Genomic DNA, 13,231 nt, shown 5'->3' on the forward strand with positions numbered 1-13,231 from the left:
ACGAACATTGGGAATTTATCCCGCGAACGCAAAGAGTAAGTCCTCAACTCTCTGTGAATGCGGCAAGACCTCCGCGAACATGGAGACCAAGCAGTCGACTCTCCGCAAATGCAGTCCCACCATCGCAAACGCGGAGACCAAATAAATGACCCTCTGCGAAGGCGAGCAAGGTACCGCGAATGCGGAGAAGATCGCACCAGAAAAGTTGACAGCAACCACCTTTCTTAGGAAAATCCTCAGACCGGACCCTCGAGATTCGTTTGGAACCTCGTACACACAATCCATATATGCACCCCTACTAAATTTAACAGCCTGGACTCAATGGAACCATTGGAATTCAAATTCGAGGTCTCCTTGAACAGAAATTTGATAAGTTGCAACCAAACTAACTTTAAGCCTTAAAAACACAAATCATGTTCTGAACTTTCAAAAATTCAACCCAGGCCACCTCTAGACCTAAAATCACCCCCCGAATCCAACGGAATTGTCAGAATTCAATTCCGAGTATCGTATCCCCAAATGTTGACCAAAGTCAACTCCATGCTTAAAATTTCAAGAATTCTCAACTCAACACCTCAAATCTTCGTTACAATCCCAATTTTGATTATGTCAACTCTTCTAAAATAAATTCCACATTCTGAAGCTGCTAGAATCAACGAAATTGCATTCTGAGACTCGTAGCTCCAGTTAGTTTTGAATACCACTTTTAAACACTTTTAAGCCTTTAAACTCAAAAACACCCTAAAAGTCACCTTTTCATAGAATTTTCCAAAACCAATCTCCAACACAGATTTAAAATGACTCAGGACGACTATCGGGAGGGGTAAAACGATCATTATTCAAAATTTTCCAAAAATGACCTTTAGGGTCATTACATTAAATTATTCATATGGCTCATCAAATTAGAGGTTATGTGGCATAAATGGTTTTGCAAAACCAAATATATTTCCTGTTAAAAATAATGGAAAATGCATAAGTATCCCCGTGAACTATACCTGAAATTCCAGTGACACACCTAAATATAATGAGGGTCATATTATCCTCCTAAACTATTTTAAAAGAGAATAAATACACCAATGCTGACATGGCATAGAGAGAGTGTATACTCTCTTGAAGGCAAGTGTCACGACTCAAAAGTGGACGTGATGGCACTTGTCTTACCTTACCAAGATAAGTTAGTCTAAAACCTTATTAAATAGTTAAATGCGAAAGATAGAGTGGAAATGAAATCTCAACATAAAGAATACGCGGATAACTTAATCAAACTCTTAATACCTCCAAAATTTGATTGTCATGTGTACAAACCACTAATGTATTACAAAAGATACGAAAAGAAATTACAAGTCTCAAATATTTTAGTCTCAAAAGTAGGACTAAAATATAGTAAGAGGTGTCTGTAGGGATGACGTAACAACTACCTCAACAACTCTGAATGATAAGCCTCGAATGCAGAAAGGAGTAGGGAGGGTCCGAGCTTGTAACCTACACAAGTGTAGAAGTAAAGAGTTAGTACCAAACAACACAGTATTCAGTAAGCGAACTATTAAACACAAAGTAAAGTTATATAGAACACAAGCACTCCTGTCACACCAACTGAACCTCCACAGCTACAACCTGCACACAAATCATCCCAATTTAACAATTCATAATTCATGTAGCACATACGTCAATAACGACTCTTCAACATCACAAATAAACCATATCAATATCAAGTTAATCAATCAAAAGGACACCAGGGGTTATTTATAAGTCCACAGATGAAAAATGATGTGCAATGCAATGCAATGAGATGCCAAGTAAGGTGATGCATATTTGTCCTAATGTTACACATCCGTTGAGACTCAGATCGAAACCAATGGGGGACACACTAGGTCCTTGTATCTGCCAGAAAAGACCTTAACATTCGCCAAAAGAGACATCAGCACCGACCAGAAGAGACCTCGAAACTCACCAAAAGAGACCTTGGCACCTGTCGGAAGAGGCCTCGGTACTCATCGGAAAAGACATAGGCACCAACACAATAGATCACATCATAGTATTTCAAAACCAGTGCACAAATCATGTTCACACAATAATGAGAAAATGGTAACTTCTATACAATTTCACACTTCACAATGGCGCAATCATAGCATTTCATCGATAATGTATAGATATCATCACTCAAATCATTCATAACTTTGCACACATCAAATTACCATCACATAGCCTTTTTCATTACCCCTCTTTGTCATTAAGATCAACATTTTGAACAATTCAACCCCATAACCAATTTCTCATTACTCCCCTACGCATATAGCAAAGAAGGAAATACCAGATTCTACATACTTAACTAAGGTTTAGAAATTCACTTTCTTCAATTCAAGCACACAATCACTCAAAAATTTGGGTCTTCCCTCTTCATCGGATCTCCAAATCAACAAAGTTTATTCAAATATCAATTCACAATAAGAATACAAGAACAAGGACATCCAAATTATTAATTTTGAAGACTGGGCCAAAACGACCCAAAACCTCAATTTCGAAACGAAGGGGCAAATTTGAAATTTAATACATAAATACATTATCTAAAATATTTGAAAATCATTGGTGATAACCACTTCAAAAATAGAGTTGAAATCCGTTCATAATCCCAAATTTATGAAATTCTAAGTTCTTGAGAAAAATTCACAATCTTTGAAGTTCAAAATCCTTAATTAAAGGTTAAAAACCATGATGTAATCAATGAGTAATGAAGAATCTAAGTTAAATAAGCAATACAAGATATTTAATATGAATGATGGAGAGTCCCTTCGAGAGATTCTCAATAGATTCACTGATATCACCAATGAATTGAATTCACTTGAAGAGGTTATTAATTCCTTTAAGCAAAAAATTGAAAAACTTCATGATATATTGACCGACTCTTAAAAAAGCAAAGTAAATGATATTATGGAAGCAACTGATCTGGAGACAATGACCATGGACAAAATCCTAAAAAACTTGGAGACATATAAAATGAAGAAGCTCCAAAATTAAAAGAATACTCCCCTAAGCATAAATGTGAAACTGGTCCTCACATCTACCTACGACCAAGACCTTGCTGAAAAGGGTTTGACACTACTCACTAGAAGGTTTCAACGAATGATCAGAAGAGAAGAGTTCCTTAATAAAGAAGACACTTCAAGACCAAAAAATATGATAGAAATAATCTAGAGGGAATATAGAAATGTGAAAGCTCAGATCATTTCATAAGAGAATGCCCAAAAAAGGAAGATGATTAAAGAATGAATGATCCTGATAGAAAAAGGAAACAAATCGCTAGAAATAGAATGACTATTAGGTAAACAAATTAAATTATGATAAAGACATTAGTTACCATGTGAAACTCCTCAAGTAATGATAAAGCAGAAAAAAGAGTTAATTCTTGACATCAAAAGAAGAATCTGACACGGAAGATATATTGACATTAATGATCAATTCAAACTCAAATTCTGAAAAATGACGATTGTGAGGTAATCACAACTCAGATCAAGAATAACATTTATAATTACTTCAGAAGCAATTTAGAAAATGTGGCTCATGTTGTAATTAATGCATATAAAATTCTTCATAGTGTACAATGAAAAATGATAGATACATATATTTTTCCTTGAACTGATGTTAAAAACAAGGAAAAAGCCAAGAGAGATTGAGTGAGATGATTGAGGCCCTCAAGAAATCCAAGTTCTCACATTATGAGATAAAAAATAAAAGAATGTGTTGCTGCATTGACTGAAGTTAAGATGTATGTTGAAGATACTCAAGAAGAGAAGAAGGGTATGCTCAAAGATGTCAAGGAAGAGTTGCATACTGAGCATGAAAGAAATAAGGTGCTATATAAATAATTAAATATAGAAAAGTATGAAGTAACAAGAGCACATCACAAAAACAGGTCTTCGAAAGTAGTAATCTTGTTGAATGAAGGTCACATTAATAATGGATAGGGATTGAAATACAAAAATGTCAAAAATACATATAATCTCAAGAATTTGTGTATCACTATTTTATATAATTGTACCTGATTGGATACTTTAAAGATACATGCATGGCTAGACTCAGAAAATTCAAAAACGAAGACAATATTTTGAACTCTAGACCTTCAAGATCTAAGGATACGAACTCCAGGATTGTATCTTATATTTCATATTCTACAAGTTTAGATATATTTTTTCCTTTACTCAACATTAAGAATCTCTAGTTGGAACTACATTATAATGTTTTCATTCTTAAAATCTCAAACTCCAGGAGATTTTACTAATTGTACACCACAAATCAAAGAGATAATAATTAAAAAGACACATAATATACAAATATAATGACAAATATAACTAAAATGTTTCATAATAGGGTTACTCATCGTATATTACAAATGTGGAACTTATCACAATGAAGAATGATGAAGAAGAGATAAAAACTCAGTGAGAAGTTCAAAAAAAATAATAAAAGATGTCTGAGCAATATATATATATAATTTTCCTACCCCAGAGGAGAAGGTACTTCCCTTTTGGGCCGATTGTGGGTGAGGAGGGATTCGAACCACCAACATCGTGGTTTGTAGCCACGTACTCTAATCCTCTGAGCTACAGGACCCAACCCAGCTCCACTGGATCTGTTCCTAGGAGTACCTAAAAAGGGAACATTTCCTGTCCCCAGCTATTTCGGGTTAAGAATATGTGAAAATGCGTTTATCTCTCTCTATATATATATATCTAAACTATGTATGTAGATACACCTAAATAGATGTATTTTTGCTATCAGATATACTAAATTAGAGAGAAAGGTGAGCGATATGAGGAGGGAGGAGAGAGAGATGGGGAGGGAGGCGAGCGAAATAGTAATGTATCCCAAATATAAGTGAATCACACAAGATACACACTAGATAAATGTGTCTATATGTATCTAGTATGATTCGATTGTACCAGATACATAGGAGAGTGGCGAGCAAGATGGAAGAGAGGCGAGCGAGATTTGTCTATGTATCTCAGATACATGCAAATCTACTTGTATACAATGTAAATAGAATAACTTACACCAAATTTTAACTCATGTATCCTGAGACACATGTATCTGGATGCACTAAAATCCGGTAAGATTGTAAGATTGATAATATTATAAACTACAGTATATCTAAATAATAACTCCTAAACTAATGGAATTTGTGTAAGTTTCCCTAATTTTAACGAAGCAATAACTACTTTTTATATATAGAGGAACTTGCATAAATAGGTATAGTTATAGGATTAATGAATTTGAATAGTTATAAGTATCTTATTTACTAAAAATGACCATAGTTTCTGTCTAAAATTAGCTGTATGGCGAAAAAAATTTGTTAAAAAAAATTATACAGTAATACATTTTTAATTATAACACATTAATTAAGGTAAAATTTATTACTATAACATACATCCCTTTATTTATATCCATAAAACTCTCAACTTCTCATTATTAAATTACCAAGTGCTATTTTACCTATTAAAGGCAGATCTGATTGTATTCCAACATTAGTAACGAAATTTTTGGGATACATATCTTTTCCTATTTTGTTTCCATTGTTATAATTCGGAATTCGTAAAGGAATACACGTGCTTACTAGATACATGTGATTACCAGACGTAATATATGGATACTTAAATATTGGATTACTAGGATAAATAATATAGATGTGCCTGACCAAATACATAATATACAGATCTATTGAAATACAAATGAATACAACTATTTGTCGGAATACAAAATATATTGTAGAGTATATGAATACATTTGTTTACCAAATACATGTGCTTAAAAGACGTAATACTAGAATATTTAGGACTTGTAAAAGCTAAATTATAATAACTTCATGTATCAAGAGCAATTAACACAAATAACTTGTTATTAAGAAATATTATCAGTGAACGAAAATGAACTTACTATTAACCAAGAACGCCTTAATAATACGGAATACATTATTCAAAGCAAAATACTTTAACGCAAAAAGGTTCAAAAGGAAATAGTACTGGAAACAGTATTCAAAACAACTCTTTTTCAACACAATAAAATAAGGAAAAAGCGTAGACAAACAACTAATTGATTAAGGATCATTTCACTGTTGTCAAAATCTTCACATGGCCTGTTGATTTTAGGCGGTGCCTCGTTATCACTATCAGCTCCGACATCAATCTTCTTTACAGCATAAACCCACAAAAGTGCACCATATCTGGTACAAAGTAATTCAGCATCAATGTAACGACATGCCCCCGTCGTTACGAATAATTAATGGGAAAGAAATTCGGACCTGAAAACTTCGGGTAGTAAATTGAAAAAATTTGAGCCTAATGTTATGACCCGCCGCTTGATCATGAAGAAGGGAGAAGAACCTAGAGTCTTGGAGAGGTTAATGGAAGACTCTAGATTCTTGTAGAAACTTGTAGAAACGTCTTGAAAGACTTGGAATTCTCTAGATTGTGTAGAGAATTCTATAGTAGGGACTTCTTTGTAAATATGGAGAGACTTGTATAGCAATTTTTATTTATACTTGAGCCCCTTAGGAGTAGTATAAATAGAGGGGGCATTCATTTGTAGAAAACCATCCAGAAATCAAGCATTCTTCCAAGTAATACAAAGTTTTCTTCATAAAAGCTCTCTTGTCTTTCTTACAATCTAGCGTTCCCTTAGCGATCTAGTCTTAAAGGCTTACTTGAGCTTGCAAGATCGTAAAAGATTCGTGAATAAGTTGTCAAGTGCCACATGGAGGTCTTAGTTGAAGTGTAAGTCCGTGACAACGTGGTATCAGCGCCAAGTTCTACTAAGGAATTTGGCAAGTGAGGGAGACATCAACGTCGTTACCACCACCAACATCAAGCAAGATGTTAGAAAGAAGAACCACAAGGGAAAGAAGAACTCTAAGAGAAATGAGGAGGTGCCGCTTGAGCTTACACCAAGCGAGGCCCTAACATCCTACTCACCATCGACCACTGAGGTGAGTGACGATGAGAGAGATGAGGATCCCATGGACGTCACGTCCGGTATAGAGTGGATCGCAAGGGTGGATGCTGCCCGGCAGGCTGTAGAGATATTGGGCAAGCTCTTGAACAAGTTCGACGACAAGTTCAAGTCTCTAGAGAAATTCACCCTTGAGGAGAATGACAACATTCGTAAGGAGTTGGATATGCGCAAGGCGGCCGAGTACAAGATGAAGAAGGTGATCACTTTCTTGGAGTGTCGGCTCATGGATGCGCTAAGCACGATAGAGACCATGAAGGCCGAGATGACAGCACTCAAGGGAGACGTAAAAGTAGGGAGATGCGTGACGTCCAGCGCAGACAGAGAGGCCAAGATTGAGGCTCCTAAGCCACCTATGTTCAAAGGTGCCCGTGATGCACAAGAGGTGGAGAACTTTCTTTGGCACTTGGAGAATTACTTCAAGTGTAACAAAGTGAAGAATGACGAGACGAGGATCAACACAGCCGTGCTATACCTTTCAGAGATGGTCATGCTATGGTGGAAGTGCAAGGAATTCGAGATCAGGAAGTGGCTATGCACAATCAACACCTGGGAGCATGTCACGACCCAAGCCTAGGTTCTAAACGTGACACGGCGAATAAGATACCCAGAGGTACCTCACCCAAGCCTCTTAGCATTCATTAAGCATTTTATTGGTAATGGTAAATAACAACAAGCGGAAATTAAAAACATTTTTCATTTTTGTGTCCAAACATACCTCTACTAATAGATTTGGCGGGGGCTAAGACATGTCTCTAGCTCACCCTCAAAATAGGTGTCAAGAAATGCCTTAATAAAGGTCTTATTATTTTACATAACATAAGCTTAGAATAAAAAGGTTGTTGTTCCCGAAATATGGGAACTCACCACAAGCAATCTTCAAACTAACTCGAGCTAGCCACGTGGAGGGGGTCGAGGAGTAACGTCGGTTCCTACATGGTGATATCATGTAGGCAAAAGTATGCATTAGTACTTTGAATGTACTAAGTATGTGAGCATGATATCTAATGAAGAACATAAAAAGACATGAGTAAGCAATATGCATAATGAATGCATGCATTGAACGTCAAAAAAACAACCTTAAAACATTTATTTTTTTGTGGGGAAGTGATCTTAGCCGACATTTAAGACCATGCGAGCTATTACATGGAATTCAACATAACCCCCTACGTTGGCACGGGGAGTCTACTTGCCGGGTAGGACTCCGTCAACTTTAACGTTTTATAACTTTAACTTTATTGGCTAATTGTGGATCCACTAGCCTAAATAGCCTACAAGGGCTCCTATGTTGGCGCATAGTTAATGCAACATGAGACTTTAATTAAGGACCCCTTAGGTCAAGTCCCCATCTACATGCTACATTCGGTGCTAGGTCAATTCTACAAAATAACATGTAAATATCATAATGACATAGGCATTGTATAATTTTAGATATCACATCTTCATTGGTGGAATAGCTCATTAAAATATTTCATTTGATTCAAATATGTAAGAATTGTCCTTTCATATTGAATCCTTTCTTTGACTAAAATTCCTTACATCATCATTCAATATAAGAAGACTAGGAGGGTTCAATTCATAAAGACCTTCAAATACATTTAAAGAATACTTGCATGCATAAGGGTGATGGAAATGCATCAAAATACACATCTTCAAACAACCCACCATATATGCCTTAAATATTTTTTTCAAACTTTCATATAGGCATTTTAGCAATCATTCATTTGATAAAATTAAGAGTCAATATATGTAAATAAACTTAAAATATATCATAATATATGCATTTAGAGTCATTGTGTAAAAGCCCATGAACGTTCATCATTAGAATTTGAAATATCAAGTTGAGAAAATAATTGGGCTCCATGGGTGGAAGAACCCATGGATGAAAACCCACAAACCTTGAGGAGTCAACTCTTGAATGAAAAACTTGAAAAGAAATGGAGACTTGATCTTCTTGGAGATGGAGAAAGAATGAGACTTTGAGAGAACTTGGGAGGTTAGGGCTTTTTTTTGTTCTTAGAGAGTGAGTGAGAGTGAATGAGTGTAGAAGACTTAGGGGCCTCTTAATAGGTGAAATATACCTACAAAACGACCTCACTTTTGGTTATAACACAAGAGAAGACTAAAATGCCCCTAAAATATGGAAAATAGGCTAAAACCTTGTTGGAGCTATAGTGGCGCATCGCGCCACTGCAGCGCCAAGCCAAAATGGGCTTAAAACCCTACAACCTAATAGTGGCGCATCACATCAAGGACCAAACTACTGAGGCTGTTTTCTGGTGCTATAGTGGCACGTCGTGCCACTCCAGCGCCAAGCCTAAAATTTCTGGAATCTGGAGAATGGGCTTTAAAAAACCTGCAAGTGTTTTAGTGGCGCATTGCACCAAGGGTCAAAATACTGAGGCTCATTCCTAGAGCTATAGTGGCGCGCCGCACTACTGCAGCACCAAGCCTAAAATTTCTGCAGTTATAGTCTGGAGTAAAATGGCCATAACTTTTGACTCCGAACTCCAAAACTTGCAATTTTGGTGGCGTTGGAAAGAAGACTCAAAGACATTTAATTTGGTAGGTCATGGGATACCAGTTCATTACATCCTAGGAGGTATGCTTGTTTGAAGTTGACCCTTATACTAACTCATCTGAAAACTTAATCGATGGGGATTCTTTGGACTTGGCTTAGTGTTAGAGATGCCTTATGACCCTAAACCATATCTAATACCCTTTAAATACTTAGGAATTGATCTCAACTCATATATAAAATTAGGAGTCATCGGGTTTGAGCCTATACGCCTATGAAGAATGGTTCGGGTCTTGACATGGAAATTTTCAAAGAATTACAAAGCAGTTTTGGGATGAGTTTAAGAAGACCTTCTTCCCCAACAATGTCATCTTTGAGGCCAAATGTAAGTTCCGGGAATTGAAGCAAATGGGTAGCATACGGGCCTATGTGAAGGTGCTCACTACCCTTATGCTTCAAATCCCTAACCTCATAGATGAAAACATGTTCTTCCACTTCATGGATGGGCTGCAAAGCTGGGCCAAGATAGAGTTGGAGCATCGCCAAGTCAGAACCATCAACGAGGATATCACCCAAGCCGAAGCCCTAACGGACTTTAGGCATGACAGACATGACAGGAACAAAGGCAAAGAAATAAAGAGTAGTCATGCCAAAGGTGGGGAAGATTGTAACAAAGGTAAGGAGAAACACCCTCCCACCAAGAGTCATGATGCCAATAAGTCAAATAGTAGGAGGTTCGGATGGCAAAGCTATACTGAGAGGAAGGAGAAGACCACGAAGGGCAGCGACTACTATATATGTGGAGGTCCTCATGGCTATGCTAGGTGCCTAGAGATAAAGAACCTTGGTGTCGTACTGCGGGAAAGAAAGGACAAAGAAGTGGACCAAGGGCAGAGTTCGGGCATGACCCAGCTAGGCATGATCGGGCTATGCAGAGCCATCACGAAGCAAGCTGAGAAGGTGGGATATTACTCCGCATAATATGTTGACATATCCATCAATAGACGGCCAGCTCGTGGTATGGTAGACTTTGGATCAGAAGCCAACATCATGACCAAAACAGCGGCAATAAGGTTGGGGCTAAGTTATGGGCTAAGAAACACCCACCTGAAGATGGTCAATGCCCCACTAACTCCCGTGTGGAGTCGCTCATGGAGTGGACATCACGTTGGGCAAGTGGCAATGTAAGACCAGCTTCACTGTCGCCCCCTTAGATATCTTTGATATAATACTTGGGTAAGAATTCTTCCAATGGTACCACACGATGATCAATCCCTATCTCCAACAACTCTTAGTGATGGAGCGAGAAGGACCGTGCATGGTACATTTAGTCAAGATACCGTAGAAGAAAGGACAAGCCCACCTATCGGCCATGCAGCTTGTGAAGAGCCTAAAAAAGGGGGAGCCGACGTTCGTAGCCACCATTGTGAGCTTGTATGAAGACAATGGTATTAAAGAGGCATTGCCACCTTACATAGAGAAGGTGTTTGAAGAAAACAAGGACGTGATGCCCGAAGAGTTGCTGAGACATCTACCTCCAAGGCATGAGGTAGACCACAGGATCGAGCTAGAGCCAGGAGTAAGGCCGCCCGCATACCCACCATACCGCATGGCTCCACTCGAGTTAAAGGAGCTGAGGAAGCAGTTAAAGGAGCTCCTCGAGACCGGTCATATCCATCCATCCAAGGCTCCTTATGGCACACCAAATTTATTTCAAAAAAGAAAGATGGATCGTTACGCCTATGCATAGACTACCGGGCTCTCAATAAGGTAATCGTAAGGAATAAGTATCCCATACCACTCATTGTCGATTTGTTTAATAGACTTGAACAGGCCAAGTATTTCACCAAAGTGGATCTAAGGAAGATCTACTACCAGGTACGCATAGCGGAGGGAGATGAACTGAAGATAGCGTGTATGACAAAGTACGGAGCTTACGAGTGTTTGGTGATGCCTTTCGGCTTAACCAACGCACCCTCCACCTTTTGCACATTAATGAACAAGATATTCCACCCCTACTTAGATCAATTTGTGATAGTCTACTTGGATGACATAGTCATTTATAGCAACACCTTGGAGGAGCATGTGGAGCATCTAAAGAAAGTGTTCCAAGTCTTGTGTAAGAATGATCTCTTCATCAAATGAGAGAAGTGTGAGTTTGCCCAACATGAAGTGCACTTCTTGGGACATGTTATCAGCTAGGGAGAACTATGGATGGATGAGGCAAAAGTTTGGGCCATCAAGGAGTGGGAGGCGCCCACAAAGGTAACCAAACTTAGATCATTTCTTGGACTTGCTAACTATTACTGCAGGTTTATAAGTGCCTACTCCGCCAAAGCTGCTCTACTTACTGAACTATTGAAGAAGAATAAACCATGGGTTTGGAGCGAGAAGTGCAGGAAGGCCTTCGAAGACCTCAAGGCTGCCATGACAGAGGAGACAGTCCTTGCGTTGCCTAACTTCTCCAAGATATTCGAAGTGCATACGGATGCCTCTGACTATGCCATTGAAGGAGTATTGATGCAAGAGAGGCACCCTATTGCCTTCGAGAGACGCAAGCTGAACGAAATAAAACAACGGAACACCATGCAAGAAAAGGAGATAACGGCCATCGTCCATTGCCTACGCACATGGAGACACTACCTACTTGGCTCCATGTTCTTGGTTAAGACCGATAATGTAGCCACTAGCTACTTCCAATCACAAAAAAAGCTCACGCCGAAGAAAGCTAGGTGGCAGGATTTTTTAGCCGAGTTCGACTATGAGCTGGAGTACAAGCCAGGCAAAGGCAATATTGTGGCCAATGCCCTAAGAAAGAAGTTCAAGCTAGCTGCCATCACTACAGCACATTGTGACATCCAAGATGCAATCAAGGATGGTCTACAGCACGATCCTGAGGCAAAGAGGCTTATGGAGTTAGCCGTTCAGGGCAAGACAAGGCACTTCTAAATAGAAGACGGACTCTTGCTTACCATCGAGAGGAGGATCTACGTGCCAAAATTCGGAACCATCAGACGGCGGATCATGAAGAAAATCCATGACACACTTTGGGTCGGGCATCCAGGGCAGCATCGCACAAGGGCTTTGATTGAGGCAATCTACTATTGGCCACGCATGTAGGACGATATTGAGTGTTATGTGTAGACTTATCTTATATGCCAATAAGATAAGGTGGAGCAGCTCCAACCAAGAGGGCTCTTGGAGCCTCTTCCCATAGTAGAGTGTCTATGGGAGAGCGTGACCATGGACTTCATTACTTGTCTACCGAAGTCCAACGGGTATGGAATGATTATGGTCGTAGTAGATAGGTTCTCCAAGTATGCTAGCTTCATACCCGCCATGGCAGGTTGCACTGCTAAGGAGGCTGCCAAACTATTTTTTAAAAACATGGTGAAGTATTGGGGATTGCCAAGGCACATCATTAGCGACAGAGACCCACACTTCACCGAGAACTTTTGGAGAGAATTGTTCAAGATTCTTGGCATGAAATTGCATTTCTCCACTAGTTTCCACCCGCAGATAGATAGCCAGATGAAGCGAGTCAATGACTTGCTAGAGTGCTACTTGAGGCACTTTGTGAGCTCCCATCAGAAGGATTGGGTGAGGCTATTGGACGTAGCCCAATTCTCATACAACCTGCAGCAGAGTGAAGCCACAGGGCGGACAGTGTTTGAGCTAGCCATAGGCCAACAGCCATAAACTTCACATTCACTA

Source organism: Solanum dulcamara, chromosome 9, assembly GCF_947179165.1.
Source record: "Solanum dulcamara chromosome 9, daSolDulc1.2, whole genome shotgun sequence".
In the NCBI taxonomy this organism is placed as follows: domain Eukaryota; kingdom Viridiplantae; phylum Streptophyta; class Magnoliopsida; order Solanales; family Solanaceae; genus Solanum; species Solanum dulcamara.